A 15,295-nucleotide genomic window follows, 5' to 3' on the forward strand; every position below is an offset into this window, starting at 1 on the left:
TAACCAATGATTTATACTGGAAAATCATGATGATTAACAAGGTTGCCCAAACTTAAGCATCCCACTGTCTTTTCTATCCTCCAACTGGCACAGTTTAGCGTTTCCTCTATCACATATATGAAATGCAGTTCTTGTCCTGCTGTAAGGTGACCCTCCATCCCAGTCACAAATCACTGGCAGACTGACACAAGTTTTGCTCAAGAATATCCCTGTATTTAGCAACACCTTCAGACCAGTTTCCCAGTTCCTGCTGCTTCAAAACATCCCTATAGCATGATGCGGCCTCCATGGTTCGCTGTATAATGATGTTTTTGGGGTGATGGGCAGTGGCGGCTCCAGCTTCAGATTTTTAGGGGGGCTCAAAGGGGGCACAAGGGCTGGCAGTCGGGGCTTACTGGGGTAAATTTGCGCAGCGGCAAAAAATGGGCGTGGTCATGCCGTCATGTGGGTGGGGCTAGCTGTAATGTAGTTGTACCAGTTGTACCCTTGGCCTACTTCCGCTTCATTGATGATATTTTAATCATCTGGTCCGCAAGTGAGGATGATCTTCTCCAGTTCCACAGGAACTTCAATGCCTTCCATCCTACAATCAAATTGAAACTTACCTACTCTCACACAGAGATTAACTTTCTGGACACCACCATATACATCAGGGGTACCAACATACAAACCTCTGTGTATCGCAAACCTACAGACCGTCCCACATACCTAAGATATGACAGTTTTCATCCCAAGCACATTAAGAACTCTATAATTTACAGCCAAGCTATAAGGTACAACCTGATTTGTTCCAACAGGATGGACAGAGACAAGCACCTGGATCACCTTAAGAACACTTTTATTAAACAAGGTTACAGTCCTCCCATGGCTGAGGCCCAAATCAGGAAAGCCAGCAACATCCCCAGGACTGAACTCCTGAAATATAAGCAAAACCAGAAAGAGGAACGTGTCCCTTTGGTTGTCACCTACAACCCACACCTGGAAATCTTAAGGAGGATTGCTAAGGAACTTCATCCCATTTTACACAAGGATCACAGACTGAGAACGATATTCCCTAAACCTCCACTCTTGTCATATCGGCAACCACACAATCTAAAACAGATGATTGTCAGGAGCTCTTTGAATAGGCCTCAACAAAACGGAACATCACCCTGCCGACAAAAAATATGTGGGACCTGCAGACACATTTACTCCACTGACAGGGTAACGATACCAGGTTCACAACAGGAGTACAGAGTACAAGGTAAATTTTCTTGTGGGTCCACCAATCTGGTATATCTGATCATGTGTGCTAAATGCCCCAATGTTATGTACGTGGGAGAAACTGGACAAACTCTGCGCAAACGTATGAATGGACACAGGCACACTATTAATGATACCAAATCTGGACTCCCAGTTGCTACACACTTTCGGTCCAACGGACACAGCATGGATGATCTTCGTGTCACTGCCCTGAAGGGCGGCTTTAAAACGTCAAATGACCGATTAATAGCAGAAACAAAATTTATAAATTGTTTCAAAGCTGTGCAGAAGGGTTTGAATAAGGACAACAACTTTCTATATTGGTATGAGATTGATGATATATGAACTGTCTCAGCCACCCTAGCTGAACTTGTGAACTAAGAATTTACGATACCTCTGGGTCAATCCTAATACCAGGTCTGTGAGCAATAAAGTAAACAAGGATCCTTATCTTACCCCATTTAGATGGTCTGTTTGTATTAAGGCATCTTCATGATGTATTTATGCTTGAAAAAAATATCTGTTTTCCCTTTTGATGTTGCATGTATATAAGCTGTCTGTACCACCAGCTTGCAAACTAACAGGATGTAAACCTGACGAAGGCTGCAAGGCCGAAAGCTTGTTCATTCTTATTCATTTGTAGTTAGCCAATAAATGGTATCATCCTGATTTAAAACTTCTTGATAAAAAAAAATATGAAGTAAATGCACATAATTACAGACAGCGTTTCCCCAGTAAATACATGTAATGACAGACAGCGTTTCCCCAGTAAATGCACATAAGAGACAGCGTTTCCCCAGTAAATGCATGTAATGAGAGACAGCTTTTCACCAGTAAATGCACATAAGAGACAGCGTTTCCCCAGTAAATGCATGTAATGAGAGACAGCCTTTCACCAGTAAATGCGCATAAGAGACAGCTTTTCACCAGTAAATGCACATAAGAGACAGCTTTTCACCAGTAAATGCACATAAGAGACAGCTTTTCACCAGTAAATGCACATAAGAGACAGCTTTTCACCAGTAAATGCACGTAATGACAGACAGCATTTCACCAGTTAATGCACATAATGACAGACAGCATTTCCCCAGTAAATGCATGTAATGAGAGACAGCTTTTCACCAGTAAATGCATGTAATGAGAGACAGCTTTTCATCAGTAAACGCATGTAATGAGAGACAGCTTTTCACCAGTAAATGCATGTAATGACAGGCAGCCTTTCACCAGTTAATGCACATAATGACAGACAGCCAGTGTCCCCAGTATAGGTAGCCAGGTGTATAGATGTCCCCAGGATATGTAGCCAGGCGCATAGCTGTCCCCAGTATATGTAGTCAGGCTGGTGGTGGTGGGCTGGGGGCCCCAGGGCACCTCAAGCCTGGCTGGTGGTGGGCTGGAGGCCTCAGGCCTGGCTGGTGGTGGTGGGCTGGGGGCCCCAGGGCAGCTCAGGCCTGGATGGTGGTGGTGGGCTGGGGGCCCCAGGGCAGCTCAGGCCTGGATGGTGGTGGTGGGGGCCCTAGGGCAGCTCAGGCCCGGCTGGTGGTGGTGGGCTGGGGGCCCCCCAGGGCAGCTCAGGCCTGGATGGTGGTGGTGGGCTGGGGGCCCCCAGGGCAGCTCAGGCCTGGCTGGTGGGCTGGGGGCCCCCCAGGGCAGCTCAGGCCTGGCTGGTGGTGGTGGGCTGGGGGCCCCCCAGGGCAGCTCAGGCCTGGCTGGTGGTGGTGGGCTGGGGGCCCCCAGGGCAGCTCAGGCCTGGCTGGTGGTGGTGGGCTGGGGGCCCCCCAGGGCAGCTCAGGCCTGGCTGGTGGTGGTGGGCTGGGGGCCTCCCAGGGCAGCTCAGGCCTGGATGGTGGTGGTGGGCTGGGGGCTCCAGGGCAGCTCAGGCCTGGCTGGTGGTGGTGGTGGGCTGGGGGCCCCAGGGCAGCTCAGGCCTGGCTGGTGGTGGTGGGCTGGGGGTCCCCCAGGGCAGCTCAGGCAGGCCTGGTTGGCGGTGGTGCCGGGCTGGGCTCAGCTCAGGAGGCAGCTCAGGCCTGGGTGGTGCAAAAAAAAAAATGTGGGCAGTTGGCTGGCTGGAAACCCACCTTGAGCAGCTGAGCTGCCTTGAGTCTTCCTCTGAGTTCCTCCTGCTGCTGCTGAGCTCTGGCTCGGCTCCAGTCTGACTCCCGAGCAATCCGGACATTTCCTGTCCTGTGCTGGGTGGGTGTGAGTGCTGGCTCTGGCTGGCAGCCAGTCCAGCTAAGTGATGCAGACTGTCTTCGTCCGTCGGCGGCAAGTTGCCGAAGCTATCTGAGCGGGAGGGGGGGCCAGGCGAGGTGAGCGCACTGCGCGTGTCACGTGACGCCGAATGTCATCACGTGACCAGCTTTATACGCCACCAACGCGTACCCTTGCGGGCCGCTCCGCGTGACTGCCAGCCAGCATGTGAGCTGGGCCGAGGGCGGTGACTGATTGCTGGTGGTCATACTGACAGTCAGCGCCAGGCCCTCCTCCCAGGCTCCAGTCCAGACAGTCCTCCTCCTCCTTGTGCAAAGGAACTTGGGGCGGCCACGGGAGGGGGGGCTTTAGGGGGGGACTGATGAGTCGCCAGCTGGGGCTGAAGCCTGGGTAAGCCTCAGCATGGCGCCGCCACTGGTGATGGGATGTGTTAAGTGTGCGCCATACATAGCATTTTCTTGGTGGCCAAAAAGTTAAATTTTAGTCTCATCTGACCAGAGCACCTTCGGAGATGTCCACATGCCTTTTAGAAAACTTTAAAATGTGCCTTATTTTTAACACTAAGCTATGGGTTTTTGTCTGGCCACTCTTCCATAAAGCCCAGCTCTATGTAGTGTATGGCAAATTACGGTCCTGTGGACAGATCTGGTGTAGACCTCTACAACTCCAGGAGGGTTACTTTGGCGTATATGCTGCCTGATTAATGCCCTCCTTTCCCTGTCTGTGAGATTTGGTGGGTGGCTGTAATAGAATGCGGAAAAGCCGCCGCGTGTACTGACAGAAAGGCAGCTGATTCCGCGTCAAGCGCAGCGGTTTGCACGCAGCAGTGTGCGTCTGGTGTGGCTGGGTCTGTTAGTTCACACAGATTGAGGAATGCGCGCGCGCTGAGAGGCAGAACCTTTATGACAACCGAGGAGGGATCAGCTGACCAGGTTGGTCAGCTGACCTCAGAGCAAGTGACTATTGGTCAATCACTGATGGGTGGCGCCGGAGAGCGCCGCTCTATATATAGTTACTGCTGGTCAGTCTCAGGTTGTCTGCCGTTGCGAACACTTACGTGGAAGCACTCAGACCTTAGTCAGATCCTACAGTGTGTTAGAACCAGGAGGACCTGGGAATTCACACTGAGCCAGATTACTTCTGTTTATCATTGTGTTATACTTCAGACTAGTTCCAGGGTGTTGAGACCACGGACCTCACACCCAAGATTAGGGACTCTGTGTTATCATTGTGTTATACTTCAGACTAGTTCCAGGGTGTTGAGACCACGGACCTCACACCCAAGATTAGGGACTCTGTGTTATCATTGTGTTATACTTCAGACTAGTTCCAAGGTGTTGAGACCACGGACCTCACACCCAAGATTAGGGACTCTGTGTTATCTTTGTGTTATACTCCAGACTAGTTCCAGGGTGTTGAGACCACGGACCTCACACCCAAGTCTAGGCATTGTTTTGATATCTGTTATGACCTATTGCATTTCTGACTGTCCCTCTGCTTTCTGATTCGGTACCTACGCATATCTGATTATCTGTTGCTAACCCTGCCTGCCTTTGGATACCGAATCAGCCTTCTGTCTCTGTACCTTGTCTGTCCGTGTGTTGCCGACCTGGCTTGCCCGACCTTGAGAGCTATCTCTCTCCATTAACCACTTCCCGACCGCCGTATATACAATTGGCGGCCGGGAAGTGGACACCGCAAGGACCGCCGTATTGACAATTGGCGGCGGTCCTTGTATGGGCATGGGCGGAGCGATCGCGTCATCCGTGACGCGATCCTCCGCCTCCGCCTGGCGCCGCTCACCCGCCGCAACATCCTGCCGGCCATACGGAAGCGCCGGTGGGATGTTAACCCGACGATCGCCGCATACAAAGTGTATAATACACTTTGTAATGTTTACAAAGTGTATTATACAGGCTGCCTCCTGCCCTGGTGGTCCCAATGTCCGAGGGACCACCAGGGCAGGCTGCAGCCACCCTAGTCTGCACCAAGCACACTGATTTCCCCCCCCCCTGCCCCAGATCGCCCACAGCACCCATCAGACCCCCCCCTGCCCACCCCCCAGACCCCTGTTTGCACCCAATCACCCCCCCTAATCACCCATCAATCACTCCCTGTCACTATCTGTCAACGCTATTTTTTTTATCCCCCCCCTGCCCCCCGCTCCCTCCTGATCACCCCCCACCCCTCAGATTCTCCCCAGACCCCCCCCCCAGACCCCCCCCATGTACTGTATGCATCTATCCCCCCTGATCACCTGTCAATCACCTGTCCATCACCTGTCAATCACCCGTCAATCACCCGTCAATCACCCCCTGTCACTGCCACCCATCAATCAGCCCCTAACCTGCCCCTTGCGGGCAATCTGATCACCCCCCCACACCAATAGATCGCTCGCAGATCCGACATCAGATCACCTCCCAAATCCATTGTTTACATCTATTCTCTCCTCTAAACACCCACTAATTACCCATCAATCACCCATCAATCACCCCCTATCACCACCTGTCACTTTTACCTATCAGATCAGACCCTAATCTGCCCCTTGCGGGCACCCAATCACCCGCCCACACGCTCAGATTGCCCTCTGACCCCCCCTTATCAATTCACCAGTGCATTAATTACATCTGTTCTTCCCTGTAATAACCCACTGATCACCTGTCAATCACCTGCCAATCACCTATCACCCATCAATCACCCCCTGTCACCCCCTGTCACTGCCACCCATCAATCAGCCCCTAACCTGCCCCTTGCGGGCAATCTGATCACCCACCCACACCATTAGATCGCCCGCAAACCCGCCGTCAGATTACCTCCCAAATGTATTGTTTACATCTGTTATCTTCTCTAAACACCCACTAATTACCCATCAATCACCCATCAATCACCCCCTATCACCAACTGTCACTGTTACCTATCAGATCAGACCATAATCTGCCCCTTGCGGGCACCCAATCACCCGCCCACACGCTCAGATTGCCCTCAGACCCCCCCCTCATAAATTCGCCAGTGCATTAATTACATCTGGCCTTCCCTGTAATAGCCCACTTATCACCTGCAATCACCTGCCAATCACCTATCACCCATCAATCACCCCCTGTCACTGCCACCCAACAATCAGCCCCTAACCTGCCCCTTGCGGGCAAACTGATCACCCACCCACACCAATAGATCGCCCGCAGATCCGACATCAGATCACCACCCAAGCGCAGTGTTTCCATCTATTCTCTCCTCTAAACACCCACTAATTACCCATCAATCACCCATCAATCACCCCCTATCACCACCTGTCACTGTTACCCATCAGATCAGACCCTAATCTGCCCCTTGCGGGCACCCAATCGCCCGCCTACACGCTCAGATTGCCCTCAGACCCCCCCCCTTATCAATTCGCCAGTGCAATATTTACATCTGTTCTCCCCTGTAATAACCCACTGATTACCTGTCAATCACCTATCAATCACCCATCAATCACCCCCTGTCACTGCCACCCATCAATCACCCCCTGTCACTGCCGCCCATCAATCACCCGCTGTCACTGCCACCCATCAATCAGCCCCTAACCTGCCCCTTGCGGGCAATCTGATCACCCACCCACACCAATAGATCGCCCGCAGATCCGACGTCCGATCACCTCCCAAGTGCAGTGTTTACATCTGTTCTCTACCCTAAACACCCACTAATTACCCATCAATCACCCCCTGTCACTGCTACCTATCAGATTAGACCCCTATCTGCCCCTAGGGCACTCAATCACCCGCCCACACCCTCAGAATGCCCTCAGACCCCAGCCCTGATCACCTCGCCAGTGCATTGCTTGCATCTATTCCCCCCTCTAATCACACCTTGAGACACCCATCAATCACCTCCTGTCACCCCCTAGCACACCTACCCATCAGATCAGGCCCCAATTTGCCCCGTGTGGGCTCCTGATCACTCGGCCAAACCCTCAGATCCCCCTCAGACCCCCTTCCGATCACCTCCCCAGTGCATTGATTGCATCTATTTTCCCCTCTAACCACCCCCTGAGACACCCATCAATCACCTCCTGTCACCCCCCTAGCACTCCTATCCATCAGATCAGGCCCAATACAACCTGTCATCTAAAAGGCCACCCTGCTTATGACCGGTTCCACAAAATTCGCCCCCTCATAGACCACCTGTCATCAAAATTTGCAGATGCTTATACCCCTGAACAGTCATTTTGAGACATTTGGTTTCCAGACTACTCACGGTTTTGGGCCTGTAAAATGCCAGGGCGGTATAGGAACCCCACAAGTGACCCCATTTTAGAAAAAAAGACACCCCAAGGTATTCTGTTAGGTGTATGACGAGTTCATAGAAGATTTTATTTTTTGTCAAAAGTTAGCGGAAATTGATTTTTATTGTTTTTTTTTCACAAAGTGTCATTTTTCACTAACTTGTGACAAAAACTAAAATCTTCTATGAACTCGCCATACACCTAACGGAATACCTTGGGGTGTCTTCTTTCTAAAATGGGGTCACTTGTGGGGTTCCTATTCTGCCCTTGCATTTTAGGGGCCCTAAACCGCGAGGAGTAGTCTAGAAAACAAATGCCTCAAAATGACCTGTGAATAGGACGTTGGGCCCCTTAGCGCACCTAGGCTGCAAAAAAGTGTCACACATGTGGTACCGCCGTACTCAGGAAAAGTAGTATAATGTGTTTTGGGGTGTATTTTTACACATACCCATGCTGGGTTGGAGAAATTTCTATGTAAATGGACAATTGTGTGTAAAAAAATCAAACAATTGTCATTTACAGAGATATTTCTCCCACTTAGCATGGGTATGTGTAAAAATACACCCCAAAACGCATTATACTACTTCTCCTGAGTACGGCGGTACCACATGTGTGGCACTTTTTTTTACACCCTAAGTACGCTAAGGGGCCCAAAGTCCAATGAGTACCTTTAGGATTTCGCAGGTCATTTTGCGACATTTGGTTTCAAGACTACTCCTCACGGTTTAGGGCCCCTAAAATGCCAGGGCAGTATAGGAACCCCACAAATGACCCCATTCTAGAAAGAAGACACCCAGAGGTATTCCGTACGGAGTATGGTGAGTTCATAGAAGATTTTATTTTTTGTCACAAGTTAGCGGAAAATGACACTTTGTGAAAAAAAACAATTAAAATCAATTTCCGCTAACTTGTGACAAAAAAATAAAAACTTCTATGAACTCACCATACTCCTAACGGAATACCTTGGGGTGTCTTCTTTCTAAAATGGGGTCATTAGTGGGGTTCCTATACTGCCCTGGCATTTTAGGGGCCCTAAACCGTGAGGAGTAGTCTTGAAACAAAAATGACCTGTGAAATCCTAAAGGTACTCATTGGACTTTGGGCCCCTTAGTGCAGTTAGGGTGCAAAAAAGTGCCACACATGTGGTATCGCCGTACTCGGGAGAAGTAGTATAATGTGTTTTGGGGTGTATTTTTACACATACCCATGCTGGGTGGGAGAAATACTTCTGTAAATGACAATCTTTTGATTTTTTTACACACAATTGTCCATTTACAGAGGTATTTCTCCCCCCCAGCATGGGTATGTGTAAAAATACACCCCAAAACACATTGTACTACTTCTCCCGAGTATGGCGATACCACATGTGTGGCACTTTTTTGCACCCTAACTGCGCTAAAGGGCCCAAAGTCCAATGAGTACCTTTAGGATTTCACAGGTCATTTTGAGAAATTTCGTTTCAAGACTACTCCTCACGGTTTAGGGCCCCTAAAATGCCAGGGCAGTATAGGAACCCCACAAATGACCCCATTTTAGAAAGAAGACACCCCAAGGTATTCCGTTAGGATAATGGCGAGTTCATAGAAGATTTTTTTTTTTGTCACAAGTTAGCGGAAATTGATTTTAATTGTGTTTTTTCACAAAGTGTCATTTTCCGCTAACTTTTGACAAAAAATAAAATCTTCTATGAACTCACCATACTCCTAACGGAATACCTTGGGTTGTCTTCTTTCTAAAATGGGGTCATTTGTGGGGTTCCTATACTGCCCTGGCATTTTAGGGGCCCTAAACCGTGAGGAGTAGTCTTGAAACGCAATTTCTCAAAATGACCTGTGAAATCCTAAAGGTACTCATTGGACTTTGGGCCCTTTAGCGCAGTTAGAGTGCAAAAAAGTGCCACACATGTGGTATCGCCGTACTCAGGAGAAGTAGTATAATGTGTTTTGTGGTGTATTTTTACACATACCCATGCTGAGTGGGAGAAAGATCTCTGTAAATGGACAATTGTGTGTAAAAAAAATTAACAAATTGTCATTTACAGAGATATTTCTCCCACCCAGCATGGGTATGTGTAAAAATACACCCCAAAACACATTATACTACTTCTCCTGAGTACGGCAATACCACATGTGTGGCACTTTTTTGCAGCCTAACTGCGCTAAGGGGTCCAAAGTCCAATGAGCACCTTTAGGCTTTACAGGGGTGCTTACAATTTAGCACCCCCCAAAATGTCAGGACAGTAAACACACCCCACAAATGACCCCATTTTGGAAAGTAGACCCTTCAAGGTATTCAGAGAGGGGCATGGTGAGTCCGTGGCAGATTTCATTTTTTTTGTCGCAAGTTAGAAGAAATGGAAACTTTTTTTTTTTTTTTTTTCTCACAAAGTGTCATTTTCCGCTTACTTGTGACAAAAAATAATATCTTCTATGAACTCACTATGCCTCTCAGTGAATACTTTGGGATGTCTTCTTTCCAAAATGGGGTAATTTGGGGGGTATTTATACTATCCTGGAATTCTAGCCCCTCATGAAACATGACAGGGGGTCAGAAAAGTCATAGATGCTTGAAAATGAGAAAATTCACTTTTTGCACCATAGTTTGTAAACGCTATAACTTTTACCCAAACCAATAAATATACACTGAATGGGGGGGGTTTTTTATCAAAAACATGTTTGTCCACATTTTTCGCGCTGCATGTATACAGAAATTTTACTTTATTTGAAAAATGTCAGCACAGAAAGTTTAAAAAATCATTTTTTTTGCCAAAATTCATGTCTTTTTTGATGAATATAATAAAAAGTAAAAATCGCAGGAGCAATCAAATAGCACCAAAAGAAAGCTTTATTAGTGACAAGAAAAGGAGCCAAAATTCATTTAGGTGGTAGGTTGTATGAGCGAGCAATAAACCGTGAAAGCTGCAGTGGTCTGAATTGAAAAAAAGTGGCCGGTCCTTAAGGGGTAGAAAGCCCTAGGTCCTCAAGTGGTTAAGAGATAGACTCCAGACCTGCTAGTGACATCCACCTTTTAGGTGTCACTCATACACAGGTTCTTCCTACTTTCAGCCTGGGGCTCCACCCCTTTGGAGGTCTCAGGCTGCTGGAAGGTTTTTGCACTTCTCAGAGGGCGGTATCGCCCATACTGCCAAAGACCACCTGCTCCTCGGGTGGTCCTACTCAAAGTCATTACTTTTGCACCAAACACTCACACTATACAGGTGTCCAGAGGGTAGTTATACTTGGATTATCGGTGATTCTGCAGATCATCAATAATCAGGTATATATCTGTATTCTTGGTGATACTGCAGATCACCAATAATCAGATTCTCTCTGTGTGCTGACACCGATCGTTACAGTGGCCCTCTCTTGGCAGGTTTGTTGTGACACCATGTTCTTTAGTTTTTGAAGATGATCGATTTGATGGTGCTCTGGTGTATATTCAGAGCTTTGGATATTATTTTTTATAACCCAGCCTACTTGAACTTCACACCAACGTTGTCCCTGACTTGTTTGGAGAGCTCCTTGGTCTTTTGTGGTGTGATGCCTATTGTTTAGTGGTGTTGAAGCCTCTGGGGCATTTCTGAAAAGGTGTTTTATACTAACAGACAGATCATGTTGTTGCACAGGACTTTTTAGGGGCTATATATTATTATTTTACTTCACTAAATTTGACTATTTTTTGTAAAACCATCACATAAAAAAGGCTAAAAAGCATTAAAATGACATGTTGAAATGTAACAACATAGGTACAAAGCAGGGCCGGGCCGAGGCATAGGCTGGAGAGGCTCCAGCCTCAGGGCGCAGTGTAGGAGGGGGCACACAATTCATTCAGCTGTCATTCCTAATTGTGTTTGAAGCAGAAAGAAATAAGAAAAGGAGATACATGGAAGTGACAACAAGCCAGATAACTAGAGATTAAGGTGTTGGGGGCCCTGGGGTGCCTCTTAGTCTAATAGTAATCAGTGTGTGACGGCTGGGGTGGAGGGATGGAGGGGCGCACTTTGGTGTCTCAGCCTTGGGTGCTGGGGGACCTTGTCCCGGCTCTGGTACAAAGTAAAGGGAGGTGAATACTTTTTCAGGACACGATAGCATCTCGCAGTTGCTACAGATTTATCGGTTACACATCCATGATGCAAATCTTTCATTCTAACACATCCCAAAGGAGCTCTATTGGACTGAGATTTGTTAACTATGGAGGTCATTGGAGCAGTACATTGAACTCATTATCAAGTTCAAGAAACCATTTTGAGATAACTTGAGATTTCTGACATTGTGCTGAAAGAAGCCATAAGAAGACAGGTACACTGTGGTGTTAAAGTGGTGGACATGGTCAGCAACAATATTCAGAGTCAGGTAGGCAGCAGTTAATGCTTAGTTGGTACTAAGGGGCCCAGAGTGTACCAAGAAAATATTTCCCACAACATTACACCACTAGCACACAAGGCAGGATGGATCCATGCTTTTTCATGTGACTGCAAAACATTTTGCTGCTTTACACTAGCATTGATACATTTGCACACAAGAAGGATGTGCATTTGGCCTGGGGCTGCCATGAAAATGTAGGATAATCTGTTCATTGCCTTTGGGTGTTGAACAATAAAAAAAATTTTTTTTTTTTTTACTAAAGTGCTTTTGTACCCTGTTAGCACTCATGATCTTGTTACAGTATTGTATCAGGCATTAGGGCCTGTTTTCATTATACAAACACACCGAATAGATGTACAGGTAATAAACAATTACAAACTGTGTCTCAAAAGAGACTTGACCATTAATGTACAAAGAGAGTGACTGAAATAAATCACTGTTTGATCGACTGGATGCAATGTATATGTTCCAGTGGTCAAAAAAAAATCACATAATAGGACATATGAGACAGGCCTGATAGCTGATGAATATCGTGCCGGCAGGTCTCATATAAAAATCAGATTAAAATGCATAAAATGCTGTCTATGGATGAGAGGTCCTTGCTGATCCCCCCCCCCCCCCAGTAACTGGAAATCGTAAATAAGGCACTGGGGTGTAGCTATTCAGACCTCCGCATCAGGTAAAACACTGCCACCGCTACCAGGGTAGTTAGGGAGCCAGCCACCTCAAGCACACGCAGGGACACTAACCGGGGACTCTGCAATCCTAAGGGGTCTCCCAAGGAACCTCCTGCCCTCCACCACCAGGTCCCCCTCCTGCTCAAAATGCCACTAAGCTGCAGCTGGGGGATAGATTTGTGCAGCCATGGGATCCTCCAGCCACACCATCAACCAGCTGGATAGCAGGACTTTTTGAACTCTGTGTCTCTCTCTAGCCTAATAATCCTTCTTCTCCTCTCTCCCTCTCTCCCTCTCTCTCTCTCTCTCTCTCTCTCTCTCTCTCTCTCTCTCTTTATTCCTTCTCTCTCCCTTTCTTCCTTCTGTTCTCTCCTTCTCTATGTACTGTCGGATATTACGGGGGCATCCGAGCTGCTATGGAATTGGTGAGCGCCGCCAAGGAGGCAGGCAGCTCCGCTCACACAGCACTAGGACCCCTCCAGTTTTTGCTGCTTTGTATATGCTTGTATATGCTTGTATATGCTTTGTATATGCTTTGTATATGCCGTGTTGCCTTGTATATGCCTGCTCTTGTATACTATGCTGCATGTGTATGTCTCTCAATCTACTGCATGTCTGATACTGTACCGTACCATCACCAACCCTGTATGTGCCAAAAATAATTCCGGGTATAACTCCCGTTGTACTTGGCGAAATAAATTGATTCTGATTCTGATTCACATTAACCTTCTTGCCGGTTATCCCGAACTCAGTTCGGGGTAACCTGCGCAGGAGGATTTCTCAGGCCCCGCTGGGCCGATTTGCATAATTTTTTTTTCCTACACGCAGCTAGCACTTTGCTAGCTGCGTGTAGTATGCGGTCGCCGCCGCTCGCCGCCGATTTGCCGCTACCCGCCGCGCCGAGCGCCCCCCCCCCCCGCCCCAGACCCCTGCGCAATCTGGCCAGTCAGTGCCAGGCAGCGCTAAGGGGCGGATCGGGATTCCCTCTGACGCCACGACGTCCATGACGTCGGTGACGTCATCCCGCCCGGTCGCCATGGCGACCAGGAAAGCCCTGCAGGAAATCCCGTTCTCAACGGGATTTCCTACATACTCTGATCGCCGAAGGTGATCGGAGTGGGTGGGGGGATGCCGCTGCTCAGCGGCTATCATGTAGCGAGCCCTGGGCTCGCTACATGATTTAAAAAATAAATAAATAAATAAAAAAGTGCGGCGCTGCCTCCTTGCTGGATTTTTTAGACCGGCAAGGAGGTTAAGACAGTTGATTGCATTGGTGAAGGTGCAATTGTTTATGCAGAGGGCTGCAGGAGTAAGTCATAAGTCATGTAACAAGAGCCAATGGTCTCAGTGTCCCCATTAGCCACAATTAATCTCAGATACTCCTACATAGTAGTAAAGCCCTAAAAGATTGCCTTCACAGAAGGTATAAAGCAGGGGTAGAACAGGGTGATCTATACATATCAATACAGTGACAGTGTTATTCAACTAGGGCTAGTTTCACTCTATAAACAGGAGCTTCGTCAGGAAATAGAACACATAGTGTATAAATAATAAAAAGTAATCCCCCCACCACAAGAAACCCCACAGCAATATATCTGGCTCTATTGTGATCTATATTGCTGTGGGGTTTCTTGTGGTGGGGGGATTACTTTTTATTATTTATACACTATGTGTTCTATTTCCTGACGAAGCTCTTGTTTATAGAGTGAAACTAGCCCTTGTTGAATAACATTGTCACTGTATTGATATGTATAGATCACCCTGTTCTACCCCAGCTTTATACCTTCTGTGAAGGCAATCTTTTAAGTAGGAGTATCTGAGATTAATTGTGGCTAATGGGGACACTGAGACCATTGGCTCTTGTGACATGACTTATGACTTACTCCTGCAGCCCTCTGCATAAACAATTGTACCTTCACCAATGCAATCAACTGTCTTAATGTGGTGTGAATAGCTACACCCCAGTGCCTTGTTTACGATTTCCAGTTACGGGGGGGGGGGGGGGGGATCAGCAAGGACCTCTCATCCACAGACAGCATTTTATGCATTTTAAACTGATTTTTATATGAGACCTGCCAACACGATATTCATCAGCTATCAGGCCTGTCTCATATGTCCTATTATGTGATTTTTTTTTGACCACTGGAACATATACATTGCATCCAGTCAATCAAACAGTGATTTATTTCAGTCACTCTCTTTGTACATTAATGGTCAGGTCTCTTTTGAGACACAGTTTGTAACTGTTCTCATTATACGCAGATTCGGGATGCAGGAAACTGACTCCAATGAATGCCTACAGGAAATCTGCATCAGAAAAATTGTGTTTAGTGGAAACAGGTCCATAGACATTCATTGGAGTCAGTTTTTTTGCATCCAGAATCCGCGTGTAGTGGAAACAGGCTATTAGGTCATGGATTTCAATCATTTTGGACACATTCAGAACAGCATATGAGAGTGCATAATATAGGAAAAGTAGTAACAAAGTTTTGTAGTCATATAACACAAAATTAAACATATTTGTAGGAAATATGACATTA

At 47.4% G+C, this 15,295-nt stretch overlaps 1 protein-coding gene across 1 annotated transcript in view; it reads right to left on the bottom strand.

Moving 5' to 3' along the window:
* HSD11B1 (hydroxysteroid 11-beta dehydrogenase 1) overlaps positions 1-15,295 on the bottom strand; it is a 636,303-nt gene that overhangs the window by 20,079 nt on the left and 600,929 nt on the right. The gene's annotated exons all lie outside the window — the stretch shown is intronic.

The sequence above is a fragment of the Hyperolius riggenbachi genome, chromosome 2 (assembly GCF_040937935.1).
Source record: "Hyperolius riggenbachi isolate aHypRig1 chromosome 2, aHypRig1.pri, whole genome shotgun sequence".
NCBI lineage: Eukaryota > Metazoa > Chordata > Amphibia > Anura > Hyperoliidae > Hyperolius > Hyperolius riggenbachi.